This window comes from Dendrobates tinctorius, unplaced genomic scaffold (assembly GCF_039654945.1).
Source record: "Dendrobates tinctorius isolate UK_male_01 unplaced genomic scaffold, ASM3965494v1 ptg000029l, whole genome shotgun sequence".
NCBI classification, from domain to species: Eukaryota; Metazoa; Chordata; class Amphibia; order Anura; family Dendrobatidae; genus Dendrobates; species Dendrobates tinctorius.
In genome coordinates, this window is record NW_027361697.1 from 21,777,291 (window position 1) to 21,801,151 (window position 23,861).

General features: G+C 42.1%; 1 protein-coding gene across 2 annotated transcripts in view; it reads right to left on the reverse strand.

Annotated features, from left to right (window-relative positions):
* RPAP2 (RNA polymerase II associated protein 2) overlaps positions 1–23,861 on the reverse strand; it is a 113,494-nt gene that overhangs the window by 30,329 nt on the left and 59,304 nt on the right. The window contains exon 12 of one of the 2 annotated variants that reach the window (XR_012231428.1): positions 7,926–7,995. The exons of the other annotated variant lie outside the window; for it this stretch is intronic. The gene's annotated coding sequence lies outside the window, so the exon portion shown is untranslated. The remainder of the gene's footprint in view (positions 1–7,925; positions 7,996–23,861) is intronic. 2 annotated transcript variants of the gene reach the window in all.

A 23,861-nucleotide genomic window follows, 5' to 3' on the forward strand; every position in this document is an offset into this window, starting at 1 on the left:
GCGGTCCTACACTGTCTAGTATTAATAACCTTATCATGTGTCAAAGTTGACGTCTGTGTGAATATGGGCAGACAAGGACCGGGTCCCAACCACTGGACACCAGTCAGGGGAAGCCTTTAAATACAATTTCCAGCTCAGGAGAGGGGGCCACACCCCAGCTTGCACAGAATGCAAAATTACAAAGATATATATGTAGATTGGTAATACAATAAATTGGTTTGATAAGTAGAGGCCAAAAAATGCTTTCTGGTTGAGGTGCCACATGCAGGTCATTGTGTCTTTCTACAGGTTTATGGAAATGAATGTTTAAACTGAATTTATTGATAAAATCGTGGATGTGTGGTTTGTTTGGCTGTTTTCTTCCTGAAGGGAGCAAGTTTACTTTTCAAATGGTGTATCATTTGTGTTTTTGGGGCGAAGTAATCAGCGAAAAAGCAGTGCATGTTTACAAATGTGTTGGTATGGTGCATTGGGGTACTGTGGTGCCACCTGCAGGTCATTTTTCCCTTACTGCAGGTTTATGAAAATTAATGTTTAAACTGTATTTATGATCAAATCATGGATGTGTTGTTTGTTTGGCTATTTTCTTGCTGAAGGGAGCAAGTTTACCTTTCAAATGGTGTATCATTTGTGTGTGTGGGTGCAGTATGAACGAGGATACAAAGGAATCACCGAAAAACAGTGTTTAAAAATAATAGAATAGATTATTTTTGTATTGGTTTAAATATTTGATACATACTCCGGTGCTTATAACATTTGGTTTAATCTTAAAAGGGTTATCTGGAACTTCAGGCTCCCATTTACATTAGATGAAAGTCAGCTGAACCCCCTGATTTTAGCAGGACAAGACACCGGTCTGATGATAATCAACAGAGGATGTTGAGAGACCAGGATTGTTTAGTTGGAATTTCAATACCCGATGCTCATATTTTCAGAGGAGTGCAAATTGACTCCCCAGAGAACTCTAGTGCCACTTATAGGAAGTAGCAATCCTAAAAGTCAATATCGACTCTCAAATGAACCTTGTCACATGACTCCGGATAGAAACCAAAACTGGAGTCTCAATTTGCAGACACTGTTTCGGGGAACTGCCCCTCATTAGTGCAAAGTGTGAGATCTGGTTTGGCTGGGTGAGAGGCGTCTGACCGAGATCCAAGGGTTAAAGTTACTCCTTGTGTAGAGTGACATGTCAAGCCTGACATGCTGAGGCGAGGAGAAAAGTCACTGCCAAAGGTGTGTCAGTGGCTTTTTCCACTTTGGCCATTGAAAACACATGAACACTTGCCTAATCTCAGCAATCTATGGGGAACCTGGGAAGAGATAGTTGAATGAACAGTCGTCTCTCAGTCCTCATGTTTATGAATAACTTTACTTATGGGTGACCTACACAAAGGATGTGACATCAATATGAGACTTGTGGGCTGTCTGCCAGCCAGAACCTCCACGATCACCTGACATATGCTCTTACGGCGGTAAGATATAAGCAAAGTAAGGAGAGGAACACTACAGCCCCGCATATAGTTTAGTGGCGGCTACCAAGAGCTGCACCTTATCTCCCACTGATTTAAACACTAGAGCAGATAACATCAGATTGTGATGATGCCAGGCATTGGTACTCAAATCTCATATTTTTAGGTCATCAATTTATAAGTCCAGGAAAGTTCTTAAGCTAGACATACATAGAAAAAAAAGTCAATCAAACCTACCAATCTCAATGGGTCTTGGTTGTGTGAAAAATTGAAAAATTGAGCATGCTAAACCAACTGTTAGTTCAGCCGATCTCTATAGGGAGCGGACACTGCACAGATTTATCCATGTTTTCAGAACTGTAGATAGAAATATAAATTTGCGGAAGGCTCGTTAGTCTTAATGGCTGGTATTACAAGGGCTGGAGGTAATGAATGAACACAGACCAGTTTGTTCGAACCAGCTAGAAGTAGGTCACAAATGAAAGACCACCCATTCTGATGTCCTAGTAAGGCATATGAATACTGATAGGTCCTAATCTTATGAGACTTAGTAAATTAGTCTCAGTCCTGGCAGATTGGTCCAATTGGTGAAGAAAACTTGTGTACTGGAATGGATATTCAACATCAGTATGCCTACAAAATGTCAGCAATTATAAGATCACATGGAATACAGGGTAAAGGCCATTTTGCTTTCTCTACGATATTCAAGGTTAAGTGCTGACGTCTCCAGCACTTGCAGTGAATATGGGGGAACATGTAGATCTCAGTGCAATGGCTTAAAAAAAAATTGGTCTTCTTATCAAATGGCAGGTTCCAAAAAAGGACTCAATAATAGACACTTACAAAGCGAAGCTCCAGTTTTTGCTGGGATTTCCCTTTAAATGTGAAATTCAACCTTGCTATATGTGTACCCGACATGTATAATTATACCATTGCGCAGAGAAAATGAAAGTCTCAACATACCAACCACTTCTTCTCCTTGTTGGTATTTATAAGTATAAAACCTTACCTAAATACAAAACCATTTTGAAATTTTTGCAGAATTATTTCCTAAAACTTTCTGAAGCTAGCTGTGCTTACAGTTTCAACTTACCTTTTTATTTTTAGTGAGCACCGGAAAAAATTAAACAAAGTCTTGAAATTCACTTTCCTAGCAAGTGCGGAGAAAAGTGGTAATATTGGTTACCAATGATCGGCAGGTTTATCAACGTAAACAGGTCAATTGTCTGGAGTTATTTAATTTAAAACCTGGTTTTAAAACAAACGCCAGTTATTAAAAGGGTTGTTCAGCCAAATTAATTTTTAAATGGGCCCTGACTGGTAAAAAAAAAAATCAAAATCCACCTTTACTGATCCTGTGAGGCTCCAGTCCTGATGCTTACCCAGGTCTGCTGTTCTCTACACCCTAGTGCCAGAAATATCCACTCAGTCATTGGCTAAGTCCAGTGACCGCTTTGGCCAGCCGTGACTCGCTATATAAGGATTGTGTGTAATGAAATGGTAGCAGGCAACCACAGACTAATGGGGTCAGGGTTAAGCGTTGGGATGGGGGCTGCAGGAAATCAATGACAGTGATTTTTTTTAAATACACTACTCACAAGAAGTTAGGAATATTTAGCTTTCGTGTGAAATCTCAGGATGATCCTAAAATTTACTTGAACTTTTTCAGGTGAACTTAATGTGACCTTCTCTAAACTTTTGAATACACATGTCCAACTTGTTCAGTGTTTCAAAGTACTTGTTCCACAACTTGCTGTTCTCTAACAAAGAGCTTAATGGCAAAATTCACAACAAGTGTTTGATCCATGAATCACCCAATAATCTTCAGGGTTCAATTATAATTGGTATTAAACAGTCCTCCACATCATGCTGGTCAACATGAGACCAAGACAACGCCTATCAACTGATCAACAGTGCCTTGGCTTAAAGCAGGAGGTTCTCAGATGAAGTGATCATTGAGTTTAGAGAGTCATCAGCAGGTTGTAACAGAGATACAGAGACTGGAAGAGTCACAGAAAGGCAGAGAAGTTAATGTCCTTTGGCCACATCCCACATTGATGACCGCTTCATTTTGAACAATGTCCTTCAGGAATGGATGATTAATGACATACAACTCCAGGCACATTTAAGGGAGGTGAGAGGCACCCAAGTGTCACATCAGACCATTCGAAACTGTTTGAATCAGTGTGGTCTGCGTGCTAGAAGACCTGCAATGGTACCTGACCACACCACCAAGCACAGGCGTCATTGTCTTGCATGGGCCAGAAAGCATCTACGCTGGATGAGAGACTGATTAAAGTCGACTCATGCTGAGCAAAAGTGATGGCCACCCACAATGTTGGAGACGTCACGTAGAGCTCTATGCGTGAGCCACTGTTTTCACCAGATGAACCTTTAGTGGTGATGTTCTAGTGTGGGCGGGTGTGATTAATCAATACAGAACTGCCCTACACTTTGTGAGAAGCCCCTACTACTTGAATAACATCTTTAACCCAGTCATTGTGCCTCTAAATGAACAACACAGGCCTAATTTCATCTTCATTGACGACAATGCTCCAGCTCATCGAGGTCGCATCACTAGGGAATGGCTGCTGGAGATTGGGGTACCTAAACTGAAGTGGCCTGCACCCCATAGAAAACCTATGGGATCAGTTGAGTCATCATGAAGAGACTTGTAACTCTGTACCCCAGAAACCTCAATGACTTGAAGAACGCCCTTCAAAAAAAGTGGGATGTCATGCCTCAGCAGAGAATAACTCAATTTGTGAACAGCATAAGACATCGTTGTCAAGCTGCAATTGATGCTCAAGGCCACATAAGTTATTGAGACACTGATATTTGTTTGGGGGGGGGTATTCCCAAAACTAGTGTTGGCTTCTGTTTCAATAAATTGTTTGAGAGGAGGAAGTCACCATTGCATGATTCTACTTAAAGTAGTTTCCTCATGAACAAAGAATAATAACTTCCACAATTGGATATGTTTAAATAAAATGTTCCTGTGCTGAGATAACCTTATAAATGTGACCCTGCTGTGTACTGTGTAATGGCTGTGTCTGACCGTGTAGGAACATAGTCTGATCATACCACAGCTCCTGGGCAGGTGGGGGGATGCAAAAGAGTATACAGACATTTCAGCAAAGGGTGACAGCTGATTCTTTTTGTGAGGTAAAACATTTCCCTGCCTCTTTATAAACAACGTTTTACTCCAAAGAAAGAATCAGCTGTGATCCTGTGCTGTCCTGCCTGTATCCTCTTTTTGCTTCCTCCCCTGCCCAGGAGCTGTGGTATGATTAGACCATGTTCCTGCACGGTTAGACACAGTCATTACACAGTACACAGCAGGGGACATTTATAAGATTATCTCAGCACAGGAACATTTTATTTAAACACATCCAATTGTGGAAGTTATTATTATTCTAAGATCTACACTCAGACATAGTAGACGGTGTCTGAGTGTATTTGTCAACAGTAGAGCGAAAATGATGCATGTCAGAACACAACTTTGCTCTGTCGGCACAGTTATAGTCTTTGGCCCCGTCGGCACTAAGCCCGAATCAAGTTTTGCGGGGGGGGATGGACGTAAGCTCCGACGGGACCAACTAACGGTTTCCTGAAAGCAATGTGACAGCATCCTTTATGAACATTTGTATCAGTCTGAAAACTTTTGCCCACGACTGTACTGAACAGCAATCACCTATCCGAGTACGGAACACAATGCACGGTGGCGGTCAAGGGTTTCCCAATCCAAACTCGATAACATGTAATCTATCAATGGGGGTGCTGCATTCGGGTCAGGACATGCATGGTTGGTCCATACATTGCTATTTTTGTACCGGGACTGTGAATCGGAGATTTGGCTAAGAGTGGGTCATTGCACAGGATTGAAGAATTGTTTTTATTGTCAGCTCCTCTGCGGCGACCATCAGGGTTTTTAAGTCTATATAATGAAACATTTGAGTACATTAGGGTATCACAATTTGTATTGAATAATATTGTGGGCAGATTTATGATTTTGAAACCTAGAGCGGTCCTTTTCATACTGCCGTTACTATGACGCATGGTAAGGTTTTAATACTGGATGTTAGGACCATCCTGATTTGGGTACACCTTGACGCTGGTGGGAGGGCTTTTATGCCTTTTTTTTTTAAATCAAAAACGGTGTTTACCAAGTACCCTATTTATTTTTAGGCACTACTGCTTTTACTTACTTATAGCAGGTATATGTTCATTTTGTTTCTGTCTCAGGTTTTGTCTTAAACAATACAAGGCAAATCTCAAATCTCTCTTCTTCTTTTGATGCTTTATATGTAATGCAGACCTTACTATGTAGGTTTCTACAGAAGCCAACCCAATGTCTCCAGATTCTCCTAAAGTTCACTACACCTATACACCACTATGGGAATACTACTGTCATATCTCATGCCATAATGTTACACAACCATGTAGTCAAATGTACCTCCCTCCATAATGTGCTTCATCCTCGGACACCAGCAACTCCCTGCAATCCAGCAAATGTTATCAGGATGTAAAAAAAAAGCAACCTCTGGAGAGTGGCCTTTTCCATTAAATCACATTAACAATTAATGAACAGATTCAAACCCTATCTGGCATCGACATGTGTCGGCTAAAATGCTACTAGCGGAATATTTGTTACTCGGGTTACTGTATTATTCCGAATTATAAACACAGATTAACGAACATTTCCTAGGGAATATCAGAAAATAAACACGCAGAGTATCAACATCGTCTATGGGTAGAATTCAGCTCAAATTATCGAGATCTTATTTTATTTCAAACGAAAACAGATCTCAGCTAATGAGCAATTTAATTTTGATAAAAGTACGAAAAAAAAACAAAAAACCCCCATAGTATAAACCCAGACAAGCATATAGCTATATACACCCGCATGCTGCTTCCTATCACCCCAATAATCTCCTGACCACTAATGATAGGAATGGAGACTTTTTGCTTATCGTGAATTGCCCTGTAGATTAATGGCACCTGCCTGGCCATGTAATAGACACCAGCTGCCTAGCACAGAGATAATATGTAAAATAAACTACAGAAGTTGCACCGTAATGTAGAGGTGCTGATGGAAAAGTTCTAAAATAGCTGAAAAAAGAAAGTCTTAATGAGCTTTAAATTAGTCAAAGCTGTAAACCATTGTGAGTGGGAGCAGTAACGCACTGACGGGGAGATATGCTGCGCCTATAGCCAGCTTTAAAGGGTTGTCCACTAAAAACGAGTCATCACCTACCTACTGGACTTATTAATTTGTGGTGACCTGCACCGATTGGCGGAATGGGACACTTTTATCCCTGTTAGAATGGAACGACAGTTCACATGTGCCACCAGGGCTTCATTCACTCCCTAAGGGAATGCAGAGCACTCAGCCTTTTCCAGAGGCCCCAGAGAGAATGAATGGCATCCGACCTGTTGATCGGTGCCAGCGATTAACCAATGAACAAATGGAAAGATTTTTTTTGTTGGGCAATTGGATAATTTATGCCGGATTAAAAATCATCAACGTATGTAAAAAGGGTATGTGCTGCTGGATGATGGGGTATGGAGCGATAACCATCGTATTAATGAGCATTCGCTACTAGTGTATGTTTCATTATTAGTGCTCATTAACAGGCCAAGTTCGGCCTTCTGAATGCACCTCATTTGCCCTTTAAAAAACATCTGATGTGTCACAATGACATATATTCGATTGGAAGGAGTCAGTGGTGCCAAGACCCTCACCAATTGTTGCAACGTAGCATTGAGAGTTGTGACACTTCTCCTTGGAGAGACGGGGTTAACAGCGTATGGACTCATAGCCGATCACAACTGAAGAAGAACTGCATTCAGCACTTCTATCCATTTATTTCAGTGATTGGCCCAAGAAGAAAAGTACTATACTCCAAAATCGTTCACAAAATTAAGTAAATTAGTACCTCTATTATAGGTGATGGAACCAGCTCACCTCTTCCGCCTCCCTGCACAATCACCCCTGCACAGACACAAAGCTTGACCACAAATTTGCTAAAGAAGATATTAAGTTGTTTTCCTCTCTAACAAGCCATAAGACTTATCATTTATTTAATTAATTAAAATACATGTCCGACCCCCTGGTGATGCTGTACATGTGGTGAAACATGTTGGGGGAACTTGTGCACTAATCTAAGCCTCATTCTGGCAGATAATAATGACACCTTGGGTGTTCCATCTATTGAAAGCATCAATAGGAAGTCTTCGTCAAAGTATATAAACAAAAAGCAGATCAGGGACATTTGTATATATACAGCATATGTATTTTTAATCAATTAAATAAAAGTTGTCTTATGGCTTGTTAGAGAAGGATCCAATATGGGGTTCTCTCCTTTTTGTTTAACATGAATATTGAATATGTCCCACACAAGTCATTTTTCCCCTTTGTTTTTTTCAATTATAGCAAAAAAATATTCAGCCTACCGTACATCATTGTCCATATAGTCCATAAGCGGTCTGATGCCAGGAGATGTCCAGTGCGGTTCAACTGGCGCTATAAATCCAAAGGAAAAAAGAGGGGGTCTCCAGCACCAAAATTGGTGAAAAAAGATAAAACTCACATTTATTAGGAAGGTTTTAAAATCATATTAATAAGCCACCATGACAGGCAAGGCTACCTTACGCGTTTCAGACCCCAATATGGGGTTCTCTCCGTTTTGTTTAACATGAATATTGAATATGTCCCAGGCAAGTCATTTTTCCCCTTTGTTTGTTTTTTTCAATTATGTTGTTTTCTACTACCGTATTTTTCTTCCATAATAGCCAAAATAAAATATAATACAAACCTAACAGAAAATAAAAACAATATAGAAAAGAAAGGTAGAAAAGACAGAACAAGAATAATATGTGTTATCTATATACTTTGACTTCTGACAAAAGCCTCTATACACCTTATGCTGCCTGTGGATTTGTAGACATACGGTATCTAAAAGGTCTCCATAAAACAGAAAAAAATTGGCTTTCGACCTAATGCATATGGGACCACCCAAGCTATGGATGAACTCTTTATGCATCAAATGGCCAAGTTCTCCAAAAAATATGACATAGTTGTCATGGGAGATTTCAACTATCCAGACATTTGTTGGGAATCTCTCTCAGGCAAAACTAACAGGTCAAGGAAATTCTTATCCTCTCTTGCTGACAACTTTATCTTCCAAAAGGTAAGGGAGAAAACAAGGGGAACTGCTACCTTGGATCTAATCCTTATAAACAGGGAGGAAATGGTTGAGGAGGTAAAAGTGGCTGGGACCCTAGGAGGTAGCGACCATGCTATTTTAGAATTTTGGATAACTAGAGGCGGAAGACCTGTGAAGACTCAGACGTCAAGGTTAGATTTCAGAAAGGCAGATTTTAAGGGATTCAGAAAGAGAATTGGAGGGATCCAATGGCTGGATATCCTTACAGACAAAAATGTCCAGGAAGGATGGGAAATCTTGAAAAATGAAATTCTCAAAGCACAGTTGTTAACAATTCCGAAAAGAGGGAAGAATAGGAAGCAGTTAAGGAAACCAGGATGGATGAACACAGAACTTAAGCACATGCTAAAAAGGAAGAAAAAATGTTTATAAAATGGAAAGAGGGAGGCATATCTAAAGAAGAATATAATGCTGTCTGCAGAACCTGCAGGGCACAAATCAGATTATCTAAAGCTGAAAATGAATTGAGGCTTGCAAGAGATGTCAAAAGCAATAATAAAGGATTTTGGGGATATGTCAAAAGTAAAAGAAAAGTCAAAGATGCTATAGGATTTTTACAGGATGAAAATGATGAAATGGTAAGACAGGATGTTGAGAAGGCTGAACTTTTAAATTCCTATTTTGCATCTGTTTTCTCTCAGAAAGGAAATGTAACATCAACTGTTATTCACTGTCCTATTAAGGGAATAGAAGAATCCAGGATATCTATAAACAGAAAGATAGTGAGGAAACACTTAGCTAGCCTAAATGAATTCAAGTCTCCAGGTCCAGATGAATTACACCCCAGAGTACTGAAGGAGATAGCAGAAGAAATTTTTGAACTCCTCTCTATAATCTTTGAAAATTCTTGGAGAACAGGAGAAGTGCCAGAAGACTGGAGAAGAGCAAATGTTGTTCCTATCTTCAAAAAGAGGAAGAAGGTGGACCCAGGTATAGGCCTATAGGCCGGTGAGTCTGACTTCTATACCAGGAAAGATCTTTGAACAAATTATTAAACAACATGTATGTCAATACCTGGATAAGAATGAAGTGATTAAACAGAGTCAGCATGGGTTTGTAACTAATAAGTCATGTCAGACTAACTTAATTTCCTTCTATGACGGTATCACTGATTGGTTGGATCAAGGAAATGCTGTAGATATAGTATATCTTGACTTCAGCGAAGCATTTGACAAAGTCTCTCATACAATCCTTATTGAAAAAATGATTAAGTATGGAATGGACAAGGCAACTGTTAGGTGGATTCATAACTGGCTTAGTGATCGGACCCAAAGAGTGGTCGTAAATGGCTGCACATCCAGTTGGAAGAATGTCTCAAGAGAGGATTCAAAAAGATTTAAATAAACTGGAGAAGTGGGCAGCAACTAACAGAATGGTTTTTAACAGGGAGAAATGCAAAGTACTACATCTGGGCAATAAAAATGGAAAAAGCATATATAGAATGGGAGGAATAGGGCTAAGTGACAGCACATGTGAAAAAGACTTGGGTATACTAATAGATCACAGACTGAATATGAGTCAACAGTGTGATGCAGCAGCAAAAAAGGCAAATGCAATTCTAGGATGTATTAACAGAAGCATACAGTCTAGATCACGTGAAGTCATTATTTCCCTCTACTCCTCTTTGGTCAGACCTCATCTGGAATATTGTGTCCAGTTTTGGGCACCACATTTTAAAAAAGACATCAACAAACTGGAGCAAGTTCAGAAAAGAGCGACCAGAATGGTGACCGGTCTGCAAACCCTGTCTTATGAGGAAAGGTTGCAGGATTTGGGAATGTTTAGTTTGCAAAAGAGAAGACTGAGAGGAGACTTAATAGCTGTCTACAAATATCTAAAGGGCTGTCACATTGTAGAAGGATCAACTTTATTCTCATTTGCACAAGGAAAGACTAGAAGCAATGGGATGAAACTGAATGGGAGGAGACACAGATTAGATATTAGAAAAAACTTTTTGACAGTTAGAGTGATCAATGAGTGGAACAGGCTGCCACGAGAAGTGGTGAGTTCTCCTTCAATGGAAGTCTTCAAACAGAGGCTGGACAGACATCTGACTGGGATGATTTAGCGAATCCTGCTTTGAGCAGGGGGTTGGACCAGATGGCCCAGGAGGTCCCTTCCAACTCTACGATTCTATGATTCTATGATCCCCGCCCTACTGTTTCGGTGTGTGGGACAGATACCAGTCAGGGCTCGTGCAGACGGCCGTGTTTTCGTCTGGAGTACGATCCGACAAAACATCATTTCGCGCTTGGTCCAATGTGCCCAAAATTTGATCAAATATTTAGATTGCACATGGCCATGCAAGGAAATGAGTCCATGGAAAACATTGTTGTGACCCTGGCCTTAGCCGAATACTACTCCACTCAGATACTTCGGAAAGTGAGCACTTCTGGCCAGCGGCCACCGATAACAGCTGATCGGTGGGGGTGCCGCGTGTCGGACCTGGGCCGATCAGACATTGATGTCCTATCCTGAGGACAGGTCATCAATGTAAAAGTAGTGGACAACCTCTTTAAGGTTCTGTTCACACAATGTTTCAGGACAGATCAGACACATATCGCAGTGTTCCCTTACTGCACGCTTCCTTTTTCTGCAGTAGATTTTTTTTTTTATTTAATACAACCTTTCCCTGATTTCAATGAGACTAAGATGACATTAGGTTTTTGTCGCCATTTTCGGTGTCATCCACAAGTACACTACTGTTCAAAAGTTTAGGGTCACTTAGAAATGTCCTTATTTTTGAAAGAAAAGCACAGGTTTTTCCAATGAAGATTACATTAAATGATTCAGAAATACACTCTATACATTGTTAATGTGGTAAATGACTATTCTAGCTGCAAACGTCTGGTTTGTAATGCAATATGTTCATTGGTGTATAGAGGCCCTTTTCCAACAACCATCACTCCAGTGTTCTTATGGTACTTTGTGTTTGCTAACTGTGTAAGAAGGCTAATGCATAGTTAGAATACCTTTGAAAACCCTTGTGCAAGTATGGTAGCACAGCTGAAACCAGTTTGGCTGATTAGAGAGGCTATAAACCTGACCTTCCTTTGAGCTAGTTGAGAATCTGGAGCATTACATTTGTTGGTTCCATTAAACTGTCAAAATGGCCAGAAAAAGAAATTTCATGTGAAACCTGACAGTCTATTCGTGTTCTTAGAAATGAAGGCTATTCCATGCTAGAAATTGCCAAGAAACTGAAGATTTCCTACAACGGTGTGTACTACTCCCTTCAGAGGAGAGCACAAACAGGCTCTAACCAGAGTAGAAAGAGAAGTGGGAGGCCCCGCTGCACAACTGAGCAACAGGACAGGTACATTAGAGTCTGTAGTTTGAGAAATCGATGCCTCACAGGTCCTCAACTGGCAGCTTCATTAAATAGTACACGCAAAACGCCAGTGTCAACGTCTACAGTAAAGAGGTGACTCCGGGATGCTGGCCTTCAGGGCAGAGTGGCAAAGAAAAAGCCATATCTGAGACTGGCTCATAAAAGGAAAAGATTAATATGGGCAAAAGAACACAGACATTGGACAGAGGAAGATTAGAAAAAAGTGTTATGGACAGACGAATCCAAGTTTGAGGTGTTTGGATCATATAGAAGAACATTTGTGAGATGCAGAACAACTGAAAAGATGCTGGAAGAGTGCCTGACGCCATCTGTCAAGCATGGTGGAGGTAATGTGATGGCCTGGGGTTTCTTTGGTGCTGGTAAAGTGGGAGATTTGTACAAGGTAAAAGGGATTTTGAATAAGGAAGGCTATCACTCCATTTTGCAACGCCATGCCATACCCTGTGGACAGTGAATGATTGGAGCCAATTTCATCCTACAACAGGACAATGACCCAAAGCACACCTCCAAATTATGCAAGCACTATTTAGGGAAGAAGTAGGCAGCTAGTATTCCATCTGTAATGGAGTGGCCAGCGCAGTCACCAGATCTCAACCCCATTGAGCTGTTGTGGGAACAGCTTGACCATATGGTGCGCAAAAAGTGCCCATCAAGCTAAACCAACTTGTGGGAGGGGCTTCTGGAAGCATGGGGTGACATTTCTCCAGATTACCTTAGCAAATTAACTGCTAGACTGCCAAAGGTCTGCAATGCTGTAATTGCTGCAAAGGGAGCATTCTTTGATGAAAGCAAAGTTTGAAGGAGAAAATTATTATTTCAAATAAAAATCTTTTTTCTAAACCTTGTCAATGTCTGGGCTAGATTTGAAAGTCATTTGGCAACTCATTTGATTAATAAAAATATGAGTTTTCATGGAAAACACAAAATTGTCTGGGTGACTTCAAGCTTTTGAACAGTGTTATATATGGGGAGCTCTGTCTCTCAGCAGTCTCAGTGTAGTAGGTCGACGGTCATGTTCTGGATTTTATGGTCGAACATCTTTCCTTTCAACCAGATCTAAATGTTCTCAGTGACTCAGTGGGCTATTACTAAAAAAGGAAAATGTTTTGTTTTTTTTGTAAAAAAAAGCAGTACCAGGAAAGAGATGCTAAGCCAACAACCTCTGCAGACCTGTAGATGATATAAGCCCGATTAGAGAGAGGAAATAAAACTCTGATTAAACAAGATGAGGATTGATACAGTTGTGGCCAAAAGTATTGACACCCCTGCAATTTTGTCAGATAGTACTCAGTTTCTTCTTGAAAATGATTGCAATCACAAATTCTTTGGTATTATCTTCATTTAATTTGTCTTAAATGAAAAAAAACACAAAACACAAAAGAGAATGAAGCAAAACATTGATCATTTCACACAAAACTCCAAAAATGGGCCAGACAAAAGTATTAGCACCCCCAGCCTAATACTTGGTTGCACAACCTTTAGCCAAAATAACTGCGACCAACCGCTTCCGGTAACCATCAATGAGTTTCTTACAATGCTCTGCTGGAATTTTTTTCTTTGAATGCCTTTTTTTTCTCCTGTAAACTCTATGTTGATGCCTTTGCCCAAAAAGCTCTACTTTTGTCTCATCTGACCAGAGAACATTCTTCCAAAACGTTTTAGGCTTTTTCAGGTAAGTTGTGGCAAACTCCAGCCTGGCTTTTTTATGTCTCGGGGTAAGAAGTGGGGTCTTCCTGGGTCTCCTAACATACAGTCCCTTTTCATTCAGACGCCGACGGATAGTACGGGTTGACACTGTTTTACCCTCGGACTGCAGGGCAGCTTGAACTTGTTTGGATGTTAGTCGAGGTTCTTTATCCAACATCCGCACAATCTTGCGTTGAAATCTCTTGTCAATTTTTCTTTTCCGTCCACATCTAGGGAGGTTAGCCACAGTGCCATGGGCTTTAAACTTCTTGATGACACTGCGCACGGTAGACACAGGAACATTCTGGTCTTTGGAGATGGACTTGTAGCCTTGAGATTGCTCATGCTTCCTCACAATTTGGTTTCTCAAGTCCTCACACAGTTCTTTGGTCTTCTTTCTTTTCTCCATGCTCAATGTGGTACACACAAGGACACAGGACAGAGGTTGAGTCAACTTTAATCCATGTCAACTGGCTGCAAGTGTGATTTAGTTATTGCCAACACCTGTTAGGTGCCACAGGTAAGTTACAGGTGCTGTTAATTACACAAATTAGAGAAGCATCACATGATTTTTCGAACAGTGCCAATACTTTTGTCCACCCTCTTTTTTATGTTTGGTGTGGAATTATATCCAATTTGGCTTTAGGACAATTCTTTTTGTGTTTTTTCATTTAAGACAAATTAAATGAAGATAATAATATCAAAGAATTTGTGTTTGCAATCATTTTCAGAAAAAACTGAGTATTATCTGACAAAATTGCAGGGGTGTCAATACTTTTGGCCACAACTGTATCCATTCTCGACTACTGAAGCAGAAATATTCAGTCACAGATAAAAATGTGTGCATCTGATAGGATCAGTTTCGGTGGTGAAATAAAGATGCAGTCCTAGTATTAAATAAGGGAGTAAGATTGAAACTTGTGCTTGTGGGGCCTGAGATTTGATTTCATGATATAATACATATTACTGACAAAGACTTAACGGATCGCCAACACGTCTTTTTCTTCTCTTTTTTCCCCATCAGTAGAACTCTGGCCTTCAGCCATCATAGGCTTTAAAGGGCTAGCCCAGATTCATAAAAACAATGAATCCAAGAAGAAAAAAAAAAAAAACATCTGAAGTGGTTATAACCGCTTTTCTGTTGAGCTTGTAAGTAATGTAGCTGGTCTGGATAGCTGGAGCATGATATTACCTCCTAAACATGGCCAGCTCCAGCATAGTACATAAAAAGCGAGACAGCATCAATAATATAACAATAGTAATAATAACTCAAGGGAGGCTGCAAATTTTAATAAGCAGTAAATTGCAAAAGTGCTTACTTTTACATGCACTATAAGACAACATCCATTCTGATTGCAACAGCCAGTATCAGAATCCTCTCCAACAGCTACACCAATGAATCCACCCTGTGCCAGTCATTGCACTGGTTGCCCAACCTCTACAGAGTCCAGTATCAACTTATCATCACTCTCCCCCATAGTTCAATACTACCCTACATCTCTGTCTACCACCTACCCATGCCCTCCATTCGGCTAGTGACCTAACACTAACAGCCTCCATAATCCGAATCTTCCACTCCCGTCGCCAAGACTTCTCATGAGCTGCACCAATTCTCTGGAATGCACTAACCACAATTTGACTAATTCACAATACCCACAGTTTTAAGTGTGCCCTAAAAATGTACTTCTTTAGACTGGCTTATCACCTCACTTATGTAACTATTCCAGTTTTGCCCTTACAAAATTTTCTTCCAAATCTGGTCCCTCGTAGCATCGGATTACACACTCTCCATTCACTTAACAGCTCTCTGTGTCTGTACTTAAACCCATAATGGCTGGTGACGAGTTATGCGAATACCCTATTTATTATACTGATGGTTGGACTGATGGCAAGCACTTTTTACCATTTACCTCTTGTGCCTCCCCCATTGTAAGCTTGCGAGTACGGACCTCACTGCTCTTGGTAACTGTTGAATTATGCGTTACTCTGTAATGTCTGATATTGTCTGTTCGTGTCCTCTCTGAATTGTAAAGTGCTGCGGAATATGCTGGCGCTATACAAATAAAATTCTTAATATTATCTATGGAGATGGGAATAACACTACACATAGACCAAAAGGGCATTCTGGTGGTCTCTGTTTGGTGAATGGGATCCTATTACTGATGAGCGAACGTGCTGGGATAAGGTGTTATCCAAGCATGCTCGTGTGATAACCGAGTGATTTCGGCGTGCTCGAAAAATGTTCTAGTCCCCGCGGCTGTTCGACAGCTGCAACATATGTAGGGATTGCCTGTTTGTTATTCAATCTCCGCATGTGTTGAGGCTGTCGAACAGTCGCGGGGACTAGAATATATTTTTTGAGCATTTGAGCACGCTGAAGTCACTGGGTTAGCACACGAGCATGCTCGAATAACGCCTTATCCCAGCACGTCGCTCATCACTAGATCCTATAGATTCAAATTTAAACATATTTGCCAAGAGCAAACATATAACGCTCTTGTCCACATTGGACCATACTAAAAATGTAGATTCCTACTGGCAAGTTGTCCATCAGAACTGAGAAAAGTAGAGGAGTAGTGTGACAATTGCTACCATTAATAATGCGATTAATTGAATTGAAAACTAGAGATTGATCTAGCCAAGAAGCGTCTATCATGTGATTTCATTTAGTTGCTGCGTGCCATATTTGCACCCCCGAGGATCCTGGCATGACATATTTACTTTCAAGTGGTTGAGCGATTGACAAGCGATTATGGTCATTTTCTGACTGTTTAAGTAGCAGTTCCAGAGCTGAAGCTTTTTGCTCCCTGAACATTTGGAAATGCTCTCACAAGCTTTTAGAGGAGCCGGCGTTACCTGCCCCGCTGTTACTGCAGGAACCACTGACCACAGTTCACCGGCGGCAGCCAGTTCACATAAATACAATCTAACAAGACATTTCTTTTGGAAAATGCTGAAAGCTTCCATTAGCCTACACCTGGGGTATAAATGTCCAAACTGAAGTGGGCTCTGTGATATTTCAGCTTTGATTAACAATATAATGATTCTTCTTAATACTTTAATTTTTTTTTTTTTTTGGAACATAAAATTACAAAAAATGGCAATGTATCTTTGTAAACAGCACAGAAAACACGAAAGAGAAAAGAATACAGGAACCACTAAAGCGCATGCTTGAAATGACAGCATAATGAAACAACATTTAACTTATTAACTATAAATATATAAATATATGTGCTTAACATGAAGTGATATAAGAGCTGGTGGAAAAAAAAATATTCATGTAACCTAAGGCCTCAATTCTTCATCCAGAAACATAAGGCAGAAACACTTCTTAAGCTAAGACGACAAGAGCATATGCAAAAAAAACATCCGAATTTCATCCGGAAAAAATAAAAAAAGACACTTTTTCATCTATATGGTCATCCGTATGGTTATAGTTGTTATACATCAGCAAAAAATAAAATTTATAAAATCAAATCGTTTATATTAATAATGGCGCAATGTATCCAAAAAGATTGGATGCTGTATGGTTGATCCACATGGGTTGAAATTTTTTTTTGCGCACCCATAGACTTTTAGGTCTCATCCAAAATACAGAAGACACTAGTGCATGATACAATTTTTTTTTTTTTTCACACGAACATTCACTCTGTAGGAAAAAACACTCACCTGAACGACCTAATTGGATAACATTTATCATAGTGCTGTCCGAGACTGAAAATACAATTGTGTGAACTTAACCTGACTGTGCCTGATTTTCTACGACAGAAGGTTAAAAGCAAGCAGGCAGATAGTCTGTCAAGTGATTTACCGTGACAGATTTCCTACCCAAAAAAGCAGGCGTTGATCAGCAATCATTAATCGTACAGTCTGCAGTTTACATGGATGTGCTGCTGACAACGATAATTTTTAGACCTACATAAAAATTAGCAAACAAATAAGCGATTTGCTTATTTGTTGGCCAATTGCTGCCATACTTATGTGGTCTAGTTATCAAAAATGAGGGATCTAAGAAATGTCTGTTGGGTCAATTATCAACTGGTGGAAAAAGGCCTCTAATCTTGATCTCTCTCTCCTCAATATTAATCTAAAGAGAGTAGGAGCAAAGAGAGTTGAAAAGTATTACTACTGCGGGAATATTACTACTACAGAAGACTGCGGGATTTAACTACACATAAGCTTATTTGTAGTCTGACGACGTGGAGACACATAGGTCTACATAACAAAAAAAATAAATCTTAATTTGAAGTGATACATCACTGGAATCAGGGTCTCAGCCTCTACATAATGCTGCTTTCAGATGGGATGATAGATTCCCTTACATCGGACATTTTATCTTTTGCCCTCTTCCCCGTGATCACAATTTCAGCTGTATCTGCATCCTCAGGACTTGGATGCCACTGAACAGAATGGTGGATCATACCACTGAACAGAATGGTGGATCAGGGAACTGAAGGCTGAGCGGGGGGCTGGTGAGGGCCATTATACTGAATCAGTGGCTGTGAAAACTATAATACTGTATGAGGGTATGTGGGGGACTATGAGGGCCCCATATTAAGCTGGGAACTGGGAGGACCCTGATGTGGAGTTGGACACTGTGGGGGACCTCACTCTGTGCGGGGTGCTGTGGTGAACCCTAAGGGTATGTGCACACGTTGCGGATTTTGATGCGTTTCCGCAGTGGTTTTGGATGCGCGGAATTGCCTCAAATCCGCAATGCAGTGTGCACACACGGTTAATGAATGGGAAATGCAAAAACGCAGTGCACATGCTGCGGAATATTCCAAGCGGAATCACAGCGGTTTATTTTCCGCAGCAAGTCAATTCTTTTTGCGGATCCGCAGCTCTCTCGCTCTCCTCAGCCACAAGGTATAAAGTTCACAAACCAAATCCGCACAGCAAAAACACAATAAAATCCGCAAGGAATCCGTATCAGTTCTGCAGGAAAACCAAGCGTTTTACCCTGCATTTTCTGCCAAGAGATGCGGATTCTCTGCAGAAAATTCCGCGGGTTAATCCACAACGTGAGCACATACCCTAATACTCTATGAAGGCCTGTGGGGACCATTATACACAGTGGAATGTTGTGGGGCCATTATACTGAGTGTGGGGCTGTAGGGGCCCTCGTACTAAGAGGCTGTGGGAGCCATTATACTTTGTGTGTGGGAGGCGAGGACTATGGGCTGATCATAGTCTTATGGAGGCACGGTGTAGTCATTGTGCTCTATATACTGGATGAAAACTGGGTGTGAAGTGATTCAATGTGACACACACACACATTGCATGTGTGTATATATTATACACACATTTGTGTATATATACTTTTTTCCGCTATGGGGCCCTGTGATTTGTATGTATGCCACTGGCTTTGATCTGCTAGGAAATGTGGGCATCTCAGTGGCTGTGGTTAGCTTATTATTCAGAAGTAGATGCTAATGCATTCTTATTAAAGATATATACCCAAAGGCTTCCCTTTCACTTTCCTGGGCTGTGGGTAACCCATAGTTCCCTCTTTTGCATAACTACAGTTGTGGACAAAAGTATTAACACCCCTGCAATTCTGTCAGATAATACTCAGTTTCTTCCTGAAAATGATTGCAAACACAAATTCTTTGGTATTATTATCTTCATTTAATTTGTCTTAAATGAAAAAACACAAAAGACAATGAAGCAAAAATCAAAACATTGATCATTTCACACACAACTCCAAAAATGAAAAAACACAAAAAGAATTGTCCTAAAGCCAAGTTGGATATAATACCACGCCAAACATAAAAAAGAGGGTGGACAAAAGTATTGGCACTGTTCGAAAAATCATGTGATGCTTCTCTAATTTGTGTAATTAACAGCACCTGTAACTTACCTGTGGCACCTAACAGGTGTTGGCAATAACTAAATCACACTTGCAGCCAGTTGACATGGATTAAAGTTGACTCAACCTCTGTCCCGTGTCCTTGTGTGTACCACATTGAGCATGGAGAAAAGAAAGAAAACCAAAGAACTGTCTGAGGACTGGAGAAACCAAATTGTGAGGAAGCATGCGCAATCTCAAGGCTACAAGTCCATCTCCCAAGACCTGAATGTTCCTGTGTCTACAGTGCGCAGTGTCATCAAGAAGTTTAAAGCCCATGGCACTGTGGCTAACCTCCCTAGATGTGGACGGAAAAGAAAAATTGACAAGAGATTTCAACGCAAGATTGGGCGGATGTTGGATAAAGAACCTTGACTAACATCCAAACAAGTTCAAGCTGCCCTGCAGTCCGAGGGTACAACAGTGTCAACCCGTACTATCCTTCGGCATCTGAATGAAAAGGGACTGTATTGTAGGAGACCCAGGAACACCCCACTTCTTACCCCGAGACATAAAAAAGCCAGGCTAGAGTTTGCCAAAACTTACCTGAAAATGCCTAAAACGTTTTGGAAGAATGTTCTCTGGTCAGATGAGACAAAAGTAGAGCTTTCTGGGCAAAGGCATCAACATAGAGTTTACAGGAGAAAAAAAAGAGGCATTCAAAGAAAAGAACACGGTCCCTACAGTCAAACATGGCGGAGGTTCCCTGATGTTTTGGGGTTGCTTTGCTGCCTCTGGCACTGGACCGCTTGACCGTGTGCATGACATTATGAAGTCTGAAGACTACCAACAAATTTTGCAGCATAATGTAGGGCCTAGTGTGAGAAAGCTGGGTCTTCCTCAGAGGTCATGGGTCTTCCAGCAGGACAAAGACCCAAAACACACTTCAAAAAGCACTAGAAAATGGTTTGAGAGAAAGCACTGGAGACTTCTAAGGTGGCCAGCAATGAGTCCAGACCTGAATCCCATAGAACACCTGTGGAGAGATCTAAAAATGGCAGTTTGGAGAAGGCACCCTTCAAATATCAGGGATCTGGAGCAGTTTGCCAAAGAAGAATGGTCTAAAATTCCAGCAGAGCATTGTAAGAAACTCATTGATGGTTACCGGAAGCGGTTGGTCGCAGTTATTTTGGCTAAAGGTTGTGCAACCAAGTATTAGGCTGAGGGTGCCAATACTTTTGTCTGGCCCATTTTTGGAGTTTTGTGTGAAATAATCAATGTTTTGCTTTTTGCTTCATTCTCTTTTGTGTTTTTTCATTTACGACAAAATAAATGAAGATAATAATAACAACAAAGAATTTGTGTTTGCAATCATTTTCAGGAAGAAACTGAGCATTATCTGACAGAATTGCAGGGGTCTCAATACTTTTGCCCACAACTGTATATACTCTCCAATATTAGTAGGGCTCCATGCTGTGATTTTAAAACCATTTTGCTAATGTTCTTAACTCTCCATTTACTCCAGCATTATACACTTATATATAGGAAACATGGATTTTTGTGAGTACTCACCGTAAAATCCTTTTCTCCGAGACGCTCAATGGGGGACACAGAGACTGTGGGTGTGTGCTACTGCCGTCTGGAGGCTGACACTAAGTATACAAAAACAAGTTAGCTCCTCCTCCGCCGCATACACCCTCGCCCCGATAGCGGGCGGAAACCAGTTTAGTGCAAAAGCAGTAGGAGAACATAACAATAAATTAGCCTTAATGCAGAAAATCATATGTCTGAAAAAAGGACCACCCTACATTAAACAAGGAATTATACTAATCAAATAAACAAGAGCCAACTGGCCATCAGGGTGGGTGCTGTGTCCCCCAATGAGCGTCTCGGAGAAAAGGATTTTACGGTGAGTACTCACAAAAATCCATGTTTCTCCTTCGTCTCATTGGGGGACACAGAGACTGTGGGACGTCCTAAAGCAGTCCCTGGGTCGGAACAACTCACCGATCCAAACCGCATGCCCACCTGTTTAAAGGTGTGCCACTGCTGCCTGGAGAATTTTCCTACCCAGGCTCGCATCTGACGAAGCCTGAGTATGCACATTGTAGTGCTTAGAGAACGTGTGCAGGCTTGACCAGGTCGCCGCCTTGCATAACTGCTCCGCCGAAGCCTGGTGCCGAAGCGCCCAAGAGGCGCCCACTGCCCGAGTCGAGTGTGCCCCTATTCCAGTTGGAATCGGCGTGCCTCCGATACGGTAAGCCTCTTGAATAGTTAGGCGAATCCATCTGGCTATGGTCGACCGTGAGGCTGCGAGCCCTTTCCTGCGCCCTTCGGGGATCACAAACAACGAGTCTGTTTGGCGAAAAGGTGCTGTCCTTGACACGTACCTCCTGAGCGTGTGGAGCGCCTTCTCCACTCTGTGTACCGGAGCTGGACAAAAAGAAGGCAAAACAATGTCCTCATTAATATGGAAAGAGGACACAACCTTCGGCAGAAACGGCAGCGGTGGTCTAAGGACTACCTTATCCTTAAAAAAGGTCAGAAACGGAGCTCTACAGGATAGGGCTGCCAATTCCGAGACCCGCCTAATGGAAGTTATGGCTACCAAAAACACGACCTTCCTGGAAAGGTATGACAATGCGACTTCCTGCAACGGCTCAAAAGGAGCTTCCTGCAGGACACCCAGAACCAGATTAAGGTCCCAGGCGTCTATGGGCGCTCTAAAGGGGGGCACCAAGTGAGAGACCCCCTGAATGAATGTCTTGACCTGCATATTGGTAGCGATCTTTCGCTGGAAAAGGACAGACAAAGCCGATATCTGTCTCCTCAAGGAACTCGGGCCAAACCTGCGTCTAGGCCTGACTGCAGAAAAGCCAGGATGTTGGGAACCGAGAAGGACAAAAGGCGCAACCCCGTGCTCTCGACACCAGAGAAAGAAAACCTTCCAAGTGTTATGATAAACCCTCACCGAGGCCGGCTTCCGGGCGCTAACCATTGTAGCCACCACTTCACGCCCAAACCCCGCCTGGGTCAGAATCCAGGCTTCAATGGCCATGCCATCAAACACAGGGCCCCTAAGTTCGGGTGGTAGATTGGCCCCTGGGACAATAAGTCTGGCCGTTCTGGTAGACGCCATGGCACGTCTGCGAGGAGCTGTACTAGATCCGCGTACCAAGCTCAACGGGGCCAGTCTGGAGCCAGCAGAATTGCCAGGACCCTCTCTATCTTGATCTTTCTGATGACCCTCGGTTGAAGAGGCAGAGGGGGAAACCGGTATGGGAGCCGAAACTGGCCCCATGGAAGGACCAACGCATCCACTGTGATTGCTCGCGGATCCTGGGACCGGGCGACAAACATGCCCACCTTGGCGATCTCCCTGGAGGCCATCAGGTCCACGTCCGGAGTCCCCCACCGTTGGCAAATCTGCTGGAAGACCTCGGGATGCAGGGACCATTCCCCGGCCATGACACCCTGCCGACTCAGGAAATCTGCTGCCCAATTTTCCACGCCGGGAATGTGAACTGCTGAGATTACTGAGTGGTGCCTCTCGGCCCACCGGAGTACATGCTCTATCTTGCGCATGGCTGCCTTGCTGCGCGTGCCTCCCTGGTGATTCACGTATGCCACTGCCGTGGCGTTGTCTGACTGGACCCGGACTGGGCGACCTGCTAGCCAGTGCTGAAAATGCTGCAACGCCCGCCAACTGCACCGCTCGAATCTCCAACAAGTTGATCGGAAGATGAGCCTCCTGGGGTGAACACTGCCCCTGTGCTGTGTGATGACGAAATACTGCTCCCCAACTGAGAAGACTTGCGTCGGTTGTGATCACCAACCATTAGTCAGGAGGAAATGGTTTCCCCTGAAGGAGAGAGGAGTCGCGCGTCCACCATTGAAGTGCTCGTCGGACCTGAACGGACAACCTGCACTGATGATCTAGGGAGAACGGACTCCTGTCCCACGCTGCCAAGAGAGCGTGCTGCTGGGGTCGAAGATGAAATTGAGCAAACGGAATTGCCTCTATTGCCACTACCATTCTCCCTAGAACCCTCATCCCAAATCGAATCGTGTGAGGGCCTGGTTGCTGGAGACTCCAAACTCCCTGCCGGAGCGCCCGAGCCTTGTCCTGAGGGAGAATTACCAACCCTCGGGAAGTATCGAAAATCATCCCTAGGAATGGAATCCTCTGAGCTGGGATAAGAGATGACTTTTTTCCATTGACCAACCAACCTAGGCGAGATAGGGTATCCAGCGTGATGCTGACATTCTCCTCGCATGCTTGAAAGGACAGCCCCTTTACCAAGAGGTCGTCTAAGTACGGCAAAACCACTATG